A 21,145-nucleotide genomic window follows, 5' to 3' on the forward strand; every position below is an offset into this window, starting at 1 on the left:
ATATGGTGCTATTAATATTTATTGTTTATAATGATCTTCCACGAAGAAACTCCAAGAAAAACTTCTGGCAGTATAAAGAGGAACAGCTTTTATTTTTTACTTTTTTGTTTATTATTTTATTATTATTATTTTGAGATGGAGTCTCACTCTGTCACCCAGGCTGGAGTGCTGTGGTATAATCTTGACTCACTGCGGCCTCAACCTCTGGGGCTCAAGCTATTTTACTGCCTTAGCCTCCCAAGTAGTTTGGACTACAGGTGTGCACAACCATGCCCAGCCAATTATTTTAGTTTTTGTTGGGACAAGTTCTCACTATATTCCCTAGGCTGGAAGAACAGCTTTTAGCAGTCAACTTTTGTGATGTGTAGTAAAGTCATTAATTCTACTTCCAGAAATTTATTGTACGGATAAATAAGAAAAATATTTGAAAGCTACTAAGTTTTAAAAGATATTTTTATACCATCTCAACCATTATCAATGTTCTAATGTATAATATATCATTATTAAATACTTTTCCTTTTAATGTAATAATTACTTTTTGTATAAAAGTAATTTTATAGAGAAATTCAGTTTACAAGTTTAGATTTATATTTTTAACTATGTTTTATGTCTAATTGAAAAATCATGCATAATTAAGTGTTTTTTCAAGACACATGATATTTTCATTTTTCTTTCTGTTATTTTTTCCCTCTGTGTTAGCTCTACACATTTTTTTACTAAGGTATGAAATGACACATCAACTAATTTTCTCAAGATTTGAAACTTTCGTTTCTAAAAAATAAACTAAATTGTGCCTTTTTCTAAGTGTTTAACTGTACCAGGGTACCAGTCAGAAGAAAAGATATCTGCCCAATTTATATTGACTTTTGCTGAATAATTTCTATATAAGTTAAACAGGTTTATAATTCATTTGTTCTTTGACTTCACATATATAATTAGTCATTTGTCATTTATATACTTCAAAATTACTGCTTCAGACAACTCATGTAGAAGTATCACAGACCAGACTTTATGGTTTCCTATGTACATATAAGATCTTTACATTTGGGGGTCATAGATAAAGACTAAACAATTTTAATATAGTTGACCCATATATTCAAAATTGTCATAGAGAAGACATTTTTAGCTTACAATTTGCTGTAGAAGATGACGCCAACTTACTACAGATATGTATAAGGAACGTTTAACCTTATGTTAATAAAATTCAGCATCTTGAATATTGTTTCCTATGCTGCATATGGGCAGTCAACCTATCTAATAAGCAATTATACACTGAGGATTCTTTAGAATTTTCCCATTTTGTTTTCATTTAGAGTAATGAAGACTTCACTTTCTCCCACTATTAGAATAATGCAAACAAGCTGAATCATCAGTGGCACAATATGTTAACCACTTTGATAAAAGTGACCTTTTATTTGATTGATGTCTAGGCCAGAAATTCACAACACAGGCTGTACATTAAAATTACATTTGGAGGTCAGAACGTATCTTAAGAAATTCTAATACAGGTCTGAGTTAAAGCCTAGTTATCTTTGCTTTTTTTTTTTTAATCAGCCTGACAGATAATTTATATGAGCAAACAAGGATGATAATCACTGAACATAAACATACCTGCATCCATTAATTGAGTGCTTATCCATATACTTGAAATATTGCTCATTAAAAACCTTCTACTCACTAGACGGAGCATTTAAAAGGCAAGCACAAAGCCTTTATTAGCTTTGTATCTCTAGTCACCAGCTTGGTTTTCAGCACATAGGCACTCAGAAAAAGTAATTAATTAATTAATTAATTGTGGTCATATGAACTCATTAAATTGATGAAGAATCTTGGCATTTGTACGATTCATAGGTAGTGACAAACAAAATGTTTGTGAAATTTCTTTTTAAATATCAAACACAAAACCACTTTTGAACAAATTTTTATTATTTTTTACTCTTTTTGTCAAAGAAGGATAAATCACTTGAGGAAAACCAAAAATAATTTTTTCTAGCAAGATATTTTGGCTAATTATGTGCTAATGAACACACTGTTTGTGACCAAGGAATAAATTTTAGGTACCTCTGCCAAATTAATGCCATACAGACAATATATAGTTTGTAATGTTGTTTTTAAAAGAAAATGACATGACTAGTGAAAGTATAAAAATTGTGTGTACTACCACACTATTTACACTATTATACTATTATAATTCTAAAACATAAGCCATTATTACAATGATTTTAGTGTTTTTGTAAATAGTTGATCTTCAGATAGAGATGGGTGTATATAGTATTTATTTTTTATTTGTTGAGTGGATTCTAAATTTCTGTTTCTTCCCCAAAGAGCAACCATTGGTACACTCATGCATGTACATGATACACACCACACCCTCAAGGCACAAACATATATGCATACACACGCACACACACACACACACACACAGAGAGAGAGAGAGAGAGAGAGAGAGAGAGACTGACATGAATTTATTTTAATTGATGAATATAAATATTCAAATTGCCATGGTCTTAAATAGTACCAATGCTTTTCAATTTATATTTTAAAGAATCAATTTTAATGTATTGCCAATGTCAAGGACAGCCATATGTATTTTAGTTATTTCTTTAACAGTTTTTCAAACAATCACAGTTATGTAATTCCTTTTTTTAACTTTAAGTTCAGGGTACAAGTCCAAGTTTGTTACATAGGTAAACCTGTGTCATGGGGGATTGTTGTACAGATTATTTCATCATCCAGGTATTAAGTCTAGTAGCCATTAGTTGTTTTTGTCTGGTCCTCTCCCTCCTCCCACCCTCTGCCCCATTGTGTGTTGTTCACCTTTATGTGTTCATGTGTTGTCATCATTTAATTCCCTCTTATTAGTGAGAACATGTAGTATTTGGCCTTTCTATTCCTGTGTTAGTTTGCTAAGGATAATGGCCTCCATTCATGTCCCTGCAAAGAACATGATCTTGTTCTTGATTAGGACTGCATAGTGTTCCATGGTGTACATGTACCACATTTTCTTTATCGGGTCTATCATTGATAGGCATTTATGTTGATTCCAAGTTTTTGCTATTGGAAGATACCCTAAGTGATACCATCCAGGACATAGGCATGGGCAAACATTTCATATTGAAAATCAGAAAAACAATTGCAATGAAAGCAAAAATTGACAAATGGGATCCAACTAAACTAATTGTTTAAACTAAACTAAATTGTTTCTGCACAGCAAAACAATTGAGTAAACAGGTAACCTACAGAATGGAAGGAAATTTTGAAATGATACATCCTATAAATATCTAATATCCAGCCTCTATAAAGAACTATAAGCCCACTTTGGGAGGCCAAGGCGGGTGGATCACCTAAGGTCAGGAGTTCGAGACCAGCCTAGCCAACATGGTGAAACCCCATCTCTTAAAAAAAAATGAACTATAAGCCTCTTTAAGGAACTGATTTCCAAGAACAAAACAAACAACACCATAAAAAAGTGGACAAAGAATATGAACAGACACTTCTCAAAAGAAGACTTACATGTGGCCAACAATCATTTGAATAAAATCTCAACATCACTGATCATTTAAAAAATGCAAATCAAAACCACAATAAGATACCAACTCACACCAGTCAGAATGGCTATTATTAAAAAGTCAAGGCCAGGAGTGGTGGCTTACACCTGTAATCCCAGCACTTTCAGAGTCTGAAGCAGGCGGATCAACTGAGGTCAGGAGTTTGAGACCAGACTGGCCAACATGGTGAAACCCCATCTCTTTTAAAAATACGAAAATTAGCTGGGCATGGTGGAGTATGGCAGCTACTATTGGTAAGTCATAAATAGTGTAAGAATATAGCACAAAATTGTAACATGCCATTCTTTCCTCAATAAAATATAATGTACACAAAATATTAAGCATTTACTTATTTGTAGGCAATGAGTTAGTTGACTTACTGTGAAAAGCGAGTTAATTTTAAAAGAAAAATTACTCAAAGCAATGATATATATTTAGTAATTTAGAATGCTAGAGAAATAAAATAGACATATTTAAATAAGTTACTCTAGCAAACTCACATTTTTCTTAGGTAGTTTCAAAATTGAGATAAAATCTTTTTGAAATCTCCTATCTCAATCCTTATTTCCACCTTCATATGACTGGAATTACATTTCATAATATAAGAAATATCAATATAGTTTTTTTCAAAATATCAGGGAGTATAAAAAACTTTACATTCTCCTTTCGACAGATAAAAACAGAAAGGACTTCTTTATTTTAAGATATTTATAGAAAAGGAAAATGTTATTGCAACAAAAATAACTTTTTTCCCTTTGTTTTTTTCTGAGACAGAGTCTCACTGTGTTGCCCAGGCTGGAGTGCAGTGGCCTGATTGCAGCTCACTGCAACTTCTGCCTCCCGGGTTCAAGCAATTCTCCCTGCCTCAGCCTCCTGAGTAGCTGGGATTACAGGTGCTCGCCACCATGCCTGGCTAATTTTTGTATTTTTTCGTAGAGATGGGGTTCCACCATGTTAGCCAGGCTGGTCTTAAACTCCTGACCTCAGGTAATCCACCTGCCTTGGCCTCCCAAAGTGCTGGGATTACAGGTATGAGGTACCACACCTGGTGAAACTTTCAAATGTATAATACAATTGCTACTAGAAATAAGAAATGAGACAGATGTCTACACAGTAATAGTGCAGGACTTCGATACTCCACTGCCAGCATGAGACAGGTCATCAAGACAGAAAGTCAAAGAAGAATCAATGAACTTAAACTATAGAACAAATGGACTTAACAGATATTTGCAGAACATTTACCCAACCACTGCAGACTATGCTTTTTTTTTCTTTAGCACATGGAATGTCCTCCAAGATAGACCATGTGATAGGTCACAAAACAAGTCTTAATACATTTGAGAAAAAATTATATCAAGTATGCTCTTGGAACACAGTGGAATAAAACTGGAAATCAACTCCTAAAGGAATCCTCAAAATTATACAAATACATGAAAAGTAAATAATCTGCTCTTGAATTATATTTGAGTCAACAATTAAATAAAGATGGAAATTTAAAAATTATTTGAGCTGAATGATAATAGTGACACAATTTAACAAAACCTCTGTGATATGAAAAAAGCAGAGCTCAGAGGAAAGTTCATAGTATTAAATGCCTACATCAAAAAGTCTGAAAGAGCACAATTAGACAATCTAAGGTTGCCCCTCAAGGAACTAGAGAAATAAGAAAAAAACAAAGCTCCCTAGTAACTGATATTACAGGTGTGCACCATCAGACCAGGCTAATTTTTGTATTTCTAGTAGTGCTGGGGTTTCACCATGTTGGCCAGGCTGTTCTTGAACTCCTGACCTCAAGTAATCTGGCTGCTCAGCCTCCCAAAGTGCTGGGATTATGGCCATGGCCACCACACCCAGCTTTTTTTATTTTATTTTTTTTATATGTCTTAGATTTGTTTTCATATCAGGCTAATACTGGCCTCATAGAATGAGTATGGAAGTATTCCCTTCTCCTCTGTTTTTTGAAATTGTTTGGGAAGGAATACTATTCATTCTTTAAATGTTTGGTAGAATTCAGCAGTGAAGCCATTGAGTCCAGAGCTTTTCTTTGCTCAGAGGCTTTCTGTTATGGCTTCAATCTCATAATCTGCTATTGATCTGTTCGCTTTTTGGGTTTCTTCATGGTTTAGTCTCAGCTGGTTGTATGTGTCTAGGAATTTATTGATTTCTTCTGCATTTTCCAATTTACTGGGATATATTCGCTCATAGTAGCCAAATATGATCCTTTGAATTTCTGTGGTATCAGTCGCATCTCTCCCTTTTCATCTCTGATTTTATTTATTTGGATCTTCTCACTTTTTTTCTTATTTATTCTGCCTTAAGTTTTGCCAATGTTGTTTATCTTTTTAAAAAAACAACTTTTCATTTCATTCATCTTTTGTATTGTTTTCTTCATTTTAATTTCATTTATCTCTGCTCTGATCTTTATGGTTTACTATCTTCCACTAATGTTGGGTTTGGTTTTCTCATGATTTTCTAGTTATTTATTATGCATTGTTAGGTTAATTATTTTGTTTTTCTTCTTTTTTGATATAGTCAGTTACAGCTATAAATTTCTCTCTGAGTACTGCTTCTGCTGCATCCCACAGATTTTGGTATGTTGTGTTTCCATTATCATTTGTTTCAAGAAATCTTCCCATTTCTTTAATTTCTTCATTGACACACTGGCTATTCAAGAACATATTGTTTAATTTCCATATATTTGTACAGTTTTCAAAATTACTCTTTTTATTGATTTTTTAGTTTATTCCATTGTAGTCAGAGAAGATGCTGGATACTATTTCAATTTTTAGACTGTTTTAAAACTTCTTTTGTGACCTAACATATGGTCTGTCCTTGAGAATAATCCATGTATTGAGGAAAAGAATGTGTGTTCTGCAGCCTTTGGATGAAATGCTCTATAAATATTTATTAGATCTATTTGGTCTCTAGTACAGATTAAGTTTGCTGTTTCTTTGTTGATTTTCTGTCTGGTAGTCTGTCCAATCCTTATAGTGGATTGTTGCACTCTCCAGGTATTACTGTTTTTAAGTCTATGTCTCTCTTTAGCTCTCGTAATATTTGCTTTATATATCTGGGTGTTGCAGCACTGGGTACATATATAATGACAATTGTTATGTCCTTTTGCTTTTTTGGGCCCTATGTCATCATATAGTGTGACCTTCTTTGTCTCTTATAATTTATGACTGGAAATCTATTTTGTCTGATATAAGCATAGCTATTACTTCTCTTTTTTGTTTTCCATTGATGTGGAATATCTTTTTTACATCACTGTATATTCAGTTTATGTATGTCTTTATAGATGAAATTGTTTCTTGTAGGCAACAGATCATGGGGTCTTTTTTAAAATCCATTCATCCACTCTATGTCTTTTGATTGGAGAATTTAGTCCATTTTCATTCAACAGTATTATTGATAAGTAAAGACTTACTCCTGCCATTTTGTTGTTAGTTATCTGATTATTTTGTGGTCCTCTTTCTTTTCTGCCCTCCTGCCTTCTTTTCAGGGAAGATTTTCTCTAGTGGTATGATTTAATTGATAGCTTTTTATTTTTTATGTATCCATTGTATAATATGTTTTATAATTTGTCTCATCATTGTAAAAAAACTTCTTGGTGAGTGTATACATTGGTCTCTTCAAATACATTTTGTGTGTTGTATCACATTTTTGTTCTTTTTGGTACAAATACTAAAAATGGAAACATGTCCATTTTGTACATCTGCAATTGTTATTCAGCATAGCATCTTTACCAAAAAAAAAGACACAAAATTAAATAATGTAAAAATCAGTCAATGTACTTATAGGTCTGAGACAAGGTTGAGGTACAAAAACTAAGAGTCATTTGCTTTCAGGATCATTCAAATGCCACGATAGAGAAGCTTCCTATCTCACTGTGCTCCTCACCTGCATATATTGAAGCAGACCTGTAGAAAATTAATTATTTTTATTAATTCACTAAAAAATAATTTTAATCTTTTCTGAGAAAATACTCATGCTTGACCTAACAAAATGAAGACTATAGATCAGTATTCCTTTTAATACAGTCATTACACATAGAGCAAAGTATACACCATATTGATGTGTAGCAAACACTAAAATACAGATGTACATAAAAGTAGAAAACCTCTCAGAAATTATGACTTAGCTACAGAAATCAAATTCCTCTGTGTCATGGTCCATGAGCATGAAAATTCAATATCTTAAAGATGAACTGAGGGCATCATCAATTTGAATAAATGCAAACAATTTGTGCCAGAAGACTACAGAATCAAAAGCAAAATGGATCAAACTCAAGCTCTACTGATTAAAAATCACAGGTTCATTCTTCTTTTAATTTTGATCATCATTATAACATTATAATCATTAGAAACAAAATTACAGAGGAGGAAAAGGACTTATAGTTGAAAAGAAAAATATCATATATAAGCAAATGCAACTTATTAGCCCCATCTCTAAAATATATCCATAAATTGGAAGGAGCATTACCAACCAGGTAAAAACAAGCCAACTCAGAAATTGGGTTAAGGAGAGACAAATCTACTGTCTGTTACTGACTTCAGTAATTTTTTTCAAGACATTAACCTCTTCAATTGATACCATTTAATTCATCCTTATTTTGCTATAGATAATGCCAGTAAGTGTACATAAAATGAACACACACACACACACACACACTTGATAACAAAGAATCTGGAATTTTGGCACATCCTAAATATTTACTTAAATTTTTCTATTTTGTTTCTCAGCTGCAGGATCCTAATATAGCTTTGTTAGTAAGGGTTCTCCAAAGGGGCAGAACAAATAGAATATATGTATATATAAAAGGGAATTTATTAGGGAGAATTGGCTCACATGCTTACAAGGTGAAGTCTCACGATAGGCCATCTGTAAGCTGGGGAAGAGAGAAGCCAGTAGTAACACAGTCTGGAAGCCTTCAAACCAGGGAAGCCAGCAGGGAAGCTTTTATGCCCTAGAGCCACTGGTAAGCTGCTGCTACAAGTCTCAGAGCCCAAAGGCCAAAGAACCTGTAGTCTGTTGTCCAAGGGCAGGAAGAACAGAAGCAAGCATCCAGCACGGGAAGAAGAAAGGTACAAGACTCAGCAAGCAAGTTTATCGCTCTTCTGCCTTCTTTCTTCTAGCCATGCTGGCAGCCAACTGAATAGTGCCTACCCACATTGAGGGTAGGTCTTCCTCTCTCAGTCCACTGACTTAAATGTCAGTCTCCTCTGGAAACACCGTTATAGACACAACCAAAAACAATGCTTTACCAACCATGTAGGCATCCCTCAACTCAATCAAGTTGACACCTAATATTAATCATCATACTACCTATAATTGGATATTTTTTAATGCCTGACAAGCTGTTGAGAACAGTCACATAAGCAGTTTCTCTCTTCCTTAATAGGATTTCAGAAACTTCGTTAATTTGACATGATGTATTTTTAAAGCTCATTTATGTCTATACAAAGATAGTTGATTTTATATTTATTTCTGAAATTTGCAAACACCTAGGAACTTTTGCATGTTCATTCAAAGTCCAATAATGAAACTAAGTCAGAATAATTAAGCTTATCTCTAGAGGTGGTTTTTACATAACTAATTGAATGTATATGAAGTAAAGTTGTTACAGGCACCCAAAGACTCTGGACCTATTAATATGGGAAGTCCCATCAGTTTATTACTTCCATGCCTAAAAGGAAAGTAGTATCAATTAATTAAGATACGGGTCTGCATAACAATCATTTCTACATTAGCACATTTGATAACTCAGTCATTCAGGTATTATTTCCCTGCCAATTGTTATGGATATTTGGCTATTTAAAATATTAATTATCTTTGCCTTGTGGGATTCATAGACAGTTCCCAATAGAAGAACATAATGCTTGTGTACCAGTTGGGATGTGACTATTGAAGAGAGACACATCATTTTTATTTGTGGACCTCCCTGGGTCTCAGTTTCTTTATCTAAAAAAAATGAATGTTGTATTAGTTTTGGAAGTTGTGTAATAAATTACCACTAACTTAGAAGCCTAAAACCACTCATTTGTTATCTCACAGTTCTGTAGATTAGAAGTCCAGGTAGGCTTGGCTGGGTTTATTATTTAGGGTCTCACAGGCTAAACTCAATATATTGGCCATGCTGGCTTTTATCTGGAGTCTATAGAGAATATGCTTCCAATGTCATTCAGGTTATGGGTAAAACTTAGTTCCTGAGGTCCCCATTTTCTTTTTATTTTCTTTCTCTCTCTTGTTTCCTTCTTTCCTTCCTTCCTTCCTTCCTTCCTTCTTCCTTCCTTCTTCCTTCCTTCCTTCCTTCCTTCCTTCCTTCCTTCCTTCCTTCCTTTCTTTCTTTCTTTCTTTCTTTCTTTCTTTTTCTTTCTTTCTTTTTTTCTTTCTCTTTCTTTCTCTCTTTCTTTTTGATGGAATCTTGCTCTCTTGCTCAGGCTGGAGTGTAGCATCGTGATCTCAGCTCACTGCAAACTCCACCTCCAGAGTTCAAGTGATCCTCCTCCCTCAGCCTCCCAATTAGCTAGGATTACAACCTGGTGCCACCTCGCCTGGCTAATTTTTGTATTTTTAGTAGAGATGGGATTTCACCATGTTGGCCAGGCTGGTCTTGAACTCCTGACCTCAAGTTATCCACCCACCTCAGCTTCCCAAAGTGCTGGGATTACCAGCATGAGCCATCACACCCAACCAAGATCCCAGTTTTCTTACTGGTCATCAGCAAGAGGCCATTCTCTTAATTTCTAGAGACCACTTTATGTCCTTGATTCATGAACTCCCCCACCCCGTGTCAACAATGGAGAAACCTTCTGCATGAATTCCTCTCATACTTCCAGTCTCTCTGACATCCTATTCTCTACCAGCTAGAAAAGAAATACTGTTTTTAAAGGGCTCATGTAAATAGGGTAGGCCGACTGAGTAGATTTTCTTTTTGATGAATGTGAAGTCGACTGGTAAGTGACTTAATTTCAGGTGCAAAATTCCTTTTGCCACTCAGTGTAACACAATCACAGGCATCTCATCATCGTCATAATCCCAGAGACTAGAATGGGTGTCTTATGGGTTTTGAGGAGCATTTTAGAATTCTGTCACAAAGGGATTGGATAAAAATGATCTACTTAGTTCTCAATATTCTCATTTTAATCAATCTTGTCTCTGGAAGTAAAGTGGACTCTGGATAATCCATTATAAGTACCAATAATTTTTGGGGGTCTTCCCTTTTATTTCTTTCTCAAGTGAAGAAGCAAAAAATAAAATATACCATTCTATGTTCTCTATGTTAAGGAGATATTTAGTTCTTCAGATAACTCTGCAAGAGGTAAGATGAGTACATTACTAATGAACAGAAATTTCAGCCCTACCAAAAAGATAAGGCTGCCATTTCACAAATAAACTAAGTCTGTGAAATAATTATTATTCACAATAAGTGAAACAGGAAAGGAGAAGCATTCCATTTGCATTAAGCATGGTGTTAGTCACATTCGTCTGTGGTCCCATGATTTTGTCTATATCTGTAGATGTTTAGACAAAATATATCTACAGTTATATGCTGTAGATGTTTGTATATCTACAGCACATATCGCATAGTAGGTTGGGTAATTAATGTTTTGTGAGTGGGATGCTAAACGCCATGATATCTGTGAACATGTAGTTTTTATTAGAAAAACATGAATATACTTGGTATATTTTTGTAGAAATACCTAGGCAGAGCATAGAATCATGCATTTTGCAATATGGTTTGGGATACTTAATTATCTGTAAAATATGAGTTTCCCTGGTAACAATCTTTAATCAAAATTGATAAAATTGTTTTAAATGAACAGATTTATCATGGATTTTTAAACGTATTTTAATTTTTGAAATTCTAATACTATACAACATTTTTGTTTAAAACATACGTTATTACTGTCATTTTTTCCCATTGATATATTTATTTTCAGTATTTTCTCTAAGTTTTCCTGTCATTTTCATTTAGTGTCCTATAATTATGATAGATAACAAGTTAAAAGAAATTATTGCTATTATTATTATTTAATTTTAACATGGAACTAGGGGTCGTTATTCTAAATAAAATTAAATTATTATCAGTATTATTATCAGAAAGAACTTTTACATAGTTTTATGAATTTAACCACTATACTTATAATACTTTTTTTCAGTGTGAAGAAAAAAAAAACTGTTGATTTTTCCATGTTTTAAACTTTCAGTCTTAACAAAGTTAATGGTGATTGGTCTTGGTGGTTCCTAGTAATAAGTCCTGTCTTATTTTTTCACATAGTATAAATTATATTCTTATGCAGGATTGCATTAAAATCCAGGAGTTCTTAATGTTACCAAATAACCACATAAATCCCAAATGCAGCAAAGGTCAACAATCTTCATAGTGTGTTTTCACCTCCATGAAGTTGAAGCTGCTCCTTTTGGATATTTTTCTACTTCAATGTGAAGTAGATTGTTGGGGGTTCATTAGTGGTTTCATTATGTGGCTTTTTAAGAGAAAAAATAGATTTGATTTCTTCCACAGTTCACAGTTCTCAGACCAGACTTTTTTTTTTTTGTAAATTATGTAGTTCAGGGATGTTTTGAAAAACCAAATGCTCATTAGTAGATGAAATCTCTCAATGTTACTGGAATAAATAAGCATCTACGTCCTTAGCTATATTACCAGTATATCCTGGAACCAAAGTAAGATGGCTTTCCTGGTCCCATAATCCATTTAATTGGTGTTTTAAAATCTGCGTATTTCCATCATTTATAATTTCTGTTTTGGATGATAGTCCTGACCACCACCTTTTAGTGACTGCTGGAAGCCAGTTTAAACCAACTATGACATATTCTTCAAATGTGCTTTTAAGTAGTGACTTTACTAGAGCCAACAAGTCTACACAGTAGCAAAGTGAGATATATTGTTTTTCTTCCTGTAAACTATTGGTGTGCACAGGAAGGCACTCTACTACAACGCCAAGATCTTCTATCCTCAACAAATAATCTGCAAGTCCACTTATACTTCTCTTTCTCCAGAAAGTTAAAGCTACATTCAATCTCAAATTCCTGCTGAACAAAACTTGGGCCATTGTTTCATGGTCCTGAGAAACCTCAGGAAAAAACCTACTGTGTTTTAATGATAGGCTTTCTCTTGGTGAAGAACCGGAATCACTGGAGTTAACTAAGTATGTTCGACTATCCTGGTGTAGTTTTTCAGCCCGGTGGCCTGCACAAGCCAGTTCATTTTCTTTATTTGCCATGTTACAGCCCCCACTTCCAGGGACCTTTCTGGGATAGATCACTTTACACAGTTTATCTGGTCTTTTCACAGTTTGTCCAACTGTTCTATTTATGTAAGCAGCCAACTGTTTTGGGGATTTCTTAACCTCCTTCATGTTCTTATTAGTGAAATCACAGATCTTTTTTCTAGTAAGATCAATGAAATGATCCTCAATCTTATTACGAAAGTTCCGTTTTTTAACATTGTGGGTTTCCGATGCCATAATCTCTTAAGCACCCGCGCCTCATGGTACCGCGGCGCCTCTGCCCAGCCCTGTCGCTTACGATCCCCCTGGCAGCCCAGAGTGTCCCTCGGCTTGGGCTGAGTCCCACTCAGGGCCATTCAAACGCAGCCGCGCAAGGGTCCCGCAGGGATATCTGTATCTTTTTATCCCGCAGGGATATCTGTATCTTTTTATCCCGCAGGGATATCTGACTTTTAAAAAGTCAGATACTTTTTAACTGACCAAGAATATAGAAACAGAAAGCACTATTAAAATAATGAAATTCAATTTTATAAAGCAATAATTTTAAGGAAGTGGCTATACTTATCACAGAGTGATTCATGAACAGTGAATTTTTAGGTAGTAATATCTGTTCCAGTTCTGGGAACAATCTTAAACCATAAGTAATTAACATACAACATAATTTGGAAAGTTTATTGGCAAGAGGTTTTTGAAATGATTTCACTTAGCAATGTAACTGGACTTTTAAATCTTCCCGTCAAGTTATTTAGAAATTGTCAATGATTCAAGTCAACCTTCTCAAAATATCCTAAAGATAATTGTGGCACTATACAGTTTTCGTATCTTCATTGGTTGTTTGGTAACTTTCTAGAGATAAATCTAACCCACAGAACAAATAGTGGAAATTTTTTGGCTGATCATGTTTATTGCTTTTGGATTAAAAATTACTTGAGTTACGGGTCATTCAAAAAGAACTAAGGTATGTATTGAGGATACCAGGCACTGTGCTGGGTGCTTGGAATACTAAAAAAGTGTAAATTATTGTCCCCCTGGAAAAGTTGTCAGCTCAGTAAGCAATTATAAGTTGTAAGATTCATTAGTTTATTGGAACTTTTTCTCTTATGCACAGAAACTTTTAAAATGTTTTTGTAGTTTTTAACATCCATTTAATGAAGCTAATTATTTTTCAAAAGTATCTAGCTAATTTTGGTAGCAAAGGAGAGGGCAAGGATATTCAGAGATCATAGTTGTTATGAATAAGCACTAAAGCTATGCCATATGTTAGAATGTTATAAAATAAAGCTAAAAGACGTTGATACATTTGTAAAAACTGCAAATTCAATTGAAATATGGAAAAATTAAGATCAAATAAATTATCATTTTATTAAATAGTAAAAATAAACATACTTAAAGATAAATAATTCAAATTTACGTATCCCAGTGTTTATACAGGTATTAACAAACTTGGGTTCAACTGGTGAAGTATTAAACATATTCAAATATTCCTTCTGTCTAATCATAATGTAAGCAAGTTATATTATGTAAATAATTATCTGTATTCAAACAGCAGACCATCTATTGCTCACGTTCACTAAAGAGATTTTGTATTCTCCTAATGAGAGTTTCTTTACCACTAATAGTGGACATGATGGATTCCTGTAAAGTAATAAAGGTTATGCAATCAGGCCAATGATATTTCTTTTAATCTTAGTTTTCTTCAACTTGTTCTGTCCTTCAATTATTATTGAAGTTCCTTTCTAGTAAATAAATTTCTGAAATTAACATAGAATTAAAAAGCATACTTTAATTAACGGTAGGGAGAGATCTTACAGTTTTTAACATCTTAAAAATTATGTGAATTACGTACAGGTAAATATCTAAAAGCACAAGTCATACATAAAACCAAGATACATTCATTTGAATGAAGAAAGTTAATTTGGGACACCTAATTGTTTCACTTTTGTTAAGATCTGCTTATTTATGTGTTTGTTTATTTAATAGTAGTTCATTTATAGAAATTTAACTGTAGGTTAAATTGGTGCCTGATATCACTGTATTAATGCTAAAATATAGTAATAACTATTGTAGCAACATTCCTCTTTATCCTCATACCCATTAACGTCCCAAGCTCTTGACTCTACAACCAAAGTAGCTCACCTATTTTCATTACCAGTGCTGCCGTCATAATTCAGGCACCAGTTTTCTTATTTTTGCTTATTTTATTTTATTGCATTGCATTGCATTGAAGTAAAACATACAAACGCATTGCCTTTAACTGTACCTATTAAAATGACTTCCTAAATGATTCATTGGCTCCAAGCTATCTCCTCTTCAGCAGATTTGAGCAATTGGTGTCAGAATCACTTTCATATAGTCATGTTCTAATAATGTCATACTCTTCTCCAAACTTCCCATCATTTACTGAAGAAGTTCCTTTTTTGTCTTGTAGCTAAAATCCTCCATCATCTAGCTACAATATGAAATTTTCAACTTGTTTCTCAAAATCACTGTACCTTCTATAACATACGATCTAGCTGCAATAGTGGCAATTTATAGAGTATGCTCAACCTAGAGACAAAATTATTTATTAGAATTTTTTCTATAGGAGTTCCTGATTTTAGAACTTGATCTTAGGATTACAACAGGTAATTTTAAGCTCTATGATAAAATAACAATTTGAGGGAAAACATTTATTTTATAATATTCTGTATTCATAAAATCTTAGTACTTTATACAATGGAGATTAATTATTTAAAGATGAGAATCTCTCTTTTATGAAGTGTGTACATTTTAATATATATATTACATTGTAGTTCTATAAAAACATTCAATTAAATTATATTAATATATGAAAGTAGCATATAATTAATGAAAGATGATTCTATCTTTAAAATGCACTAGGCTGAGGCAGAAGGATTGTTTGAGCCCAAGAGTTAGAGGCTGCAGTGAGATATTATCAGACAACTACACTCCAGCCTGGGCAACAGAGCAAGACTCTTTCTCTAAAACTATACATAATTTTTTCTATAATTCTTGAAGTTTATATATTTTCATCAACAAACATACATACAAACGTTTCATCAGTTCATCATGTAAACCACATGGGGAACTGAGTTCCTTATTCAGTTAATTCTAGTGAGTTAAAAATCTATCAATTCCTTTTTGTTAGTAGATTATTGAATTCAAAATTATAGTTTGCCTCTCTAGCTGACTATTACTCTTATATTTTTGTCATTATTCTTTGTCTTGTTGGCAAATAAGAGAAAACAAAGAATCAAATAAAATATTTGTTCCTAAACTTGTGGGGAAAAGGAGATATTCTTTGAATATTACTGAGCATAGAACCTTGCCCCAGAGACCTAGCCTTCCAATAAGGAGAGCTACCATTGATATTGGGAACTAGACATCTGGCAGAGGTAATGTGCCTTGAGATTTTTGATTAATTAATTCTTAGATATATTTGAAGCTGAATTTGTTGATTCATTCATAGTTGTTAATCAGAGTTCATCACTTTTCTGCTTAGTTTTTTGTTTTTTTTTTACTATTGACTTGTCACATTTTATTCCGTTGCTTTTTTTTTCTTGTTCCTAAGATGCCTCTTTTTTTTTAAATTTATTTATTTTACTTTAGGTGCATACTATATCTGGCATTTCTTCCTATGTTATCCTTTTCCACCCTCTCCTCCCTCCTCACCCACCATTGTCTCTTCCCTACCCCCCCCAACTCTCCCCTGTGTGTGATGCTACTCCATTGTTTATTATGATATATTGTTACCACATTTTAGTCAGTTCACTGGGCTTTCCAAAGAAATTACTATTTAATAAATAGTCAATCTTAAGTATTCTCTTAATGGTGTGTGTGTGTGGGGTGTGTGTGTGTGTGTGTGTGTGTGTATTTGCATCCACCTGAGGGGTTGGAGTGTCACAGTTATTATTCTTCTAGTGATTACAGTTGCTTAAAATCTCAGTGTGCATCAGACCATGCATCCTCTTAATTTGGAGGGTTATATACAAAAAAGAACATTGAATTTAGAGCCAGTTAAGATTGATTTTGATTCTGACTCTGCCACTAATAGCATTGTGAATTTGTTTAATACATTTAATCTGCTAGGCTAAATTTCCTTTTGGGAAGAAGAGTGTGTTTATTTGTGCTGTAATTTCTCGCTGTGTTGTTTTCATCTTGAGGAGATCAAGTATACAAGTCCTGTGCATTTACTGAGTAATATTACAAGCAGAATGCCACATATTATTAATTGAAATTGGGTTTCAAATGTTTAAATACAGTAGAATTTTTCCAATGCAGTGTTTATGTGCTAAACTTCTAGGAAGAATATGTTTATTTTGCACCTAAACATTGGAAGATATGAGGAGAAACATATCTAGATAATGATAGATATCAATCAGGTGTAAAGTAAGTTGTTGTTGATTGAGAGACATTGTACCTAATCTAAAATCTGTTTCAGGAACATTGCCATGAGGATATTTACTGCAAAAAATGTTTGGTTTTTTTCCCACATTTTGTACTAATGGTGGAATTTTCACTTTTAATAAAAGAAAGTTATAAATTATTTCAGGGAATTTTTGTTTTATTAAACCTCCTGGTAAATCAAACTGAGTTTTATGGGTTTGCGTGTGCAGGGTATTTTAAAATTTATTCTGGGCACATGATAAATGCCTACTAAAACAACCACTGGTGTTCTAGCTCTCTCTCTCTCTCTCTCTCTTTTCAAACATCATGAAGAATTGTACTCCACAGAATAGCGTTTAGGATGATGTAAACTTAAGAGAGAAATGCATGTACCATCAGTATTTTTCACTGAGACAGTCTAGATAGGATGTCACCCACAGGAGGAGAAACAAACCTTGCAGGGTATGGAAGAAATGAAAACTATAAACTTAAGGAATACAAAGTAACAAATTACCGTTCAATTCAGTAGGGATCTGTAATTCTCCACTGCTCAGGTGCAGATGAAAACTACTCAGGTCAGAATCAAGTTGTTTCTATATTGCTCTATAAATAATGAGCTGTTTGTTTCTATAAGATATAGCTCTATAAGTAATGAGCTCTTCTCGGGTGAGCCAATCACTACCAATTGCCTGTTTAAAATGTCAGAACTGTCAAGGTCAATTGGTGTTCAGCTAATGGCTCTGACCTGGTGTCACGCACAGTCTATAAGTAAAATTTTAAGTCTCAAAAAAGGATTATGTTTGTTTCTAGAGACAATATTTGAATCAACAATGTTTTGGGTACTTCCGTGAAAATGATGCAGGTTGATTTAAAAGGTGTAGACAATTGTCCATTAAAGTAATTACATTAACACATCAGGCTGATTTGAAATCAGTATTGAGGTAGAGTCAGAATATTTGCATATTTTTTCTCTGTCTTAACATCCTACCAAAGCTTTTGGAAATTGCTGTTTTCAATGCACTTTCCACTCCACAACCAGGACACAAAGAGTGAGTTACTGGGAAAAAGAGTACCTTACCAGGAAGAGAAAGAAATAACCATTAGAAAATTGTTCAAGCATATTCTTTAATGAAATTGTCTTTCTTCTGTTACTTGTCTGTTTTCATATCTCTTAGGTATTTCAATAGTAATAAAAATTATCTGGATAAAAAAGAAAGAAAAAGAGGGAGCTGCGGTGGCTCCGGCCAGTTGTCCTGGCGCTTGAGGAGGCGAGGCTATGAGTTCAAGGCCAACCTGAGCAACATAACAAGCTCTCATTGATTAACAAAAAGAAAAAGAAAAATAATGAAGGTTAGGTTTAATAAAAATTACTTTTATGGGTTAAAGGAACAAAGTATGTTTCCTCTAGAAGCAATTGATTACCCCCTCCTTGTAACTTTACATAAATTAACTTTCAGATATTTTTCAAGTAAATAACTGATGGGAACTCAGCTTGTTGAAAACTTGCTAGGTTACACATTCAACAAACCTGATGGACCGTTTTGATGATTTTTGCCCTTTACAGCGTAAGTGTGAAGTAACACTAATTAAAAGCTTTTCTACTGAATAATCCATGTGCATCACCTTGCAAAATTTCACTTAAGGGGCCTACATTGACAAAAGCACATTTATTCCCTTTGCTTAATTTCATTAGCGGGACTTCTCTTTGACTTTGTGGGAACATTTAGATTTTTCTCCAGAGCATGTTAGAGCACAGAACGATTAGCAGAGCATTTGAAGTAACCACAGCTCAGAGATAATGGGAACGAGCCCTATAGCACTGTGCAAGCACTGGGACCATTTATGGATGTTCTGTGCAATGGTGGATAAAATAGGGCCACACTATATTGTACCAAAGGCATTTTCTCTAGAGTCGTCTATAAGCCCCTTCTATACTAAATAATTCAAACGTGCATTTTGCATTCAGTAAACAATTGAAAACACAAAACAATAAAGCTTTAAAAAGGAGTTTTGTCCAGTCAGTATACTGCTTTCAATTTTGAAAGGAAGGCAGATATAATGATCCTGAATTACCTTCTCAGTTTTTAGGAGTAACAATAAAGCATAGAAATCTCATTCTACCCCACCTATCCCTCCCTCACCAAAATCAAGAATTTTTTGTCTTTATTATTATTATAATTTCCTTCATAATGTTTTCTTGACAATTGAGACATTTTATACTGCATTAATTATTTACATTGGGTGTGAACATTAAGTGAGAAAAATATATTTGTTTAGAAAGAGATCCATATTTTTTCTCTCACTAAATATAATTTTACTGTTATGTTAGTATGTTCATAATTTGAAAAATTCTAAGTCTTAAGAAATCTTGGAATCATGAATTCTCTTTTACCTGCTCATTAGCAGACTTATAATTTTAGAAACCTCAGTTGAGATCCATATTGCCAGTTATACTAATTAGTCTATAATTTCATAATCTGAGTACTTACAGGAAGCACACACTTGAAAAACTCTAGATCTACAAATGCTTTTCACTGTATGGATTTCTGGAGTCAAAGTATTATTCAAAAAGCAATAATAGCATTTACCACAAAGCTTCCAGTGATGGTTGATCTGTGAGTGAATTTCCCATTTACAACTTTCCCCGCGAGGCCTCAGAAATATTTGGCCCCTCTTCATTTTTTAAAATAGACTTTAGGTTTTAGAGAAGTTTTAGGTTCACAGCAAAAATGAGAGGAAGTTACAGAGATTTCTCGTATATTCTCTACGCTACACATGCATAACCTCCCTCATTGTCAATATCCTCACCAGAGTGACACATTTGTTATAAGTGATGAACTTACACTGACACATCAATATCACCCAAAGTCCATATTTACATTGGGGTTTGGTTTTGTACATTCTATGGGTTTGGAAAACATTTATAATAACAAGTATCCACAATTATAGTATCTATAGAGTAGTTTCACTACCATAAAAATCCTCCATTCTCTGCTTGTTCATCCCCCTCCCCCTCTTCTGCAACCCCTGGCAACTGCTGATATTTTCTGTCTTCATAGTTTTTCCTTTTTCAGAATGTCATATAGTTGGAATCATACAGTATGTAGCCAATTCCAATTAACTTATTGTACATAGTAATATAAATTTAAGCCTCCTCCCTGTCTTTTCATGGCTTGATAGCCCGTTTTTTTTTTTTTTTAGTGGTGAATAATTGTTTCTGAATCTACCAGTTTATTCACCTACTGAAGGACATCTTGGTTACTTTCAAATTTTGGCATTTATGAATAAAGCTGCTATAAATATCTGCTTGCTGGGTGGGTGTAAACTACGTTTTCAGCTCCTTTGTGTAAATACTAAGAAATGTGGTTGCTGAGCCTTATGGTTAATAGCATGTATAGTTTTGTGAAACACTGCCAAACTATCTTGAAAAGTGACCGTAGATTCTCTCTCACTGTCAAGATGGCAATACATAATAACTCAGCCATTTTATGACTCAGTGTTTTCTACCATATAGGAATGACCTTTATTTCAGTTAGTATTTGGCATTACATATGCATGTATAAAATGTATAATTTTTAAACCAGTGTTTGTTTCATAATATTGTTAGTAGTTATGAAATGAGACAAGATCTGTTACTGTTAATGTTGGCAATATGTTTTTATTAAATTAGACATTTTAGATGGATGGTTTTAAAATGATAACTCAGTGATAATAGCTAACCTGTATATATCACTTAACTCTGTGCCAGACTCCATCCTTAGGAAATATCTCACTTAGGTAATATTTTAAATTCTGTTTCTTCAGATTAGGAAACTGAAGCCTAGAGTGATTAAATGACCTGTTGAAGATGACACAGTTAGTAAGTGGTAAAGCTGGGGTTTAAACACAGTCTGTCTAGCTCTAGACTTTAAGACTATATAGTAGCTGTGTTTAAGATGCTTTAGATCAGGGGTTCCT

At 33.7% G+C, this 21,145-nt stretch overlaps 1 protein-coding gene and 1 pseudogene across 3 annotated transcripts in view; one reads left to right on the top strand and one right to left on the bottom strand.

Annotated features, from left to right (window-relative positions):
* The window catches only part of PCDH11X (protocadherin 11 X-linked), an 804,948-nt gene that overhangs the window by 130,169 nt on the left and 653,634 nt on the right, over positions 1–21,145 (top strand). The gene's annotated exons all lie outside the window — the stretch shown is intronic.
* LOC108589836 (KATNB1-like protein 1 pseudogene) lies at positions 12,169–13,065 on the bottom strand (annotated as a pseudogene).

Source organism: Callithrix jacchus, chromosome X, assembly GCF_049354715.1.
Source record: "Callithrix jacchus isolate 240 chromosome X, calJac240_pri, whole genome shotgun sequence".
NCBI lineage: Eukaryota > Metazoa > Chordata > Mammalia > Primates > Cebidae > Callithrix > Callithrix jacchus.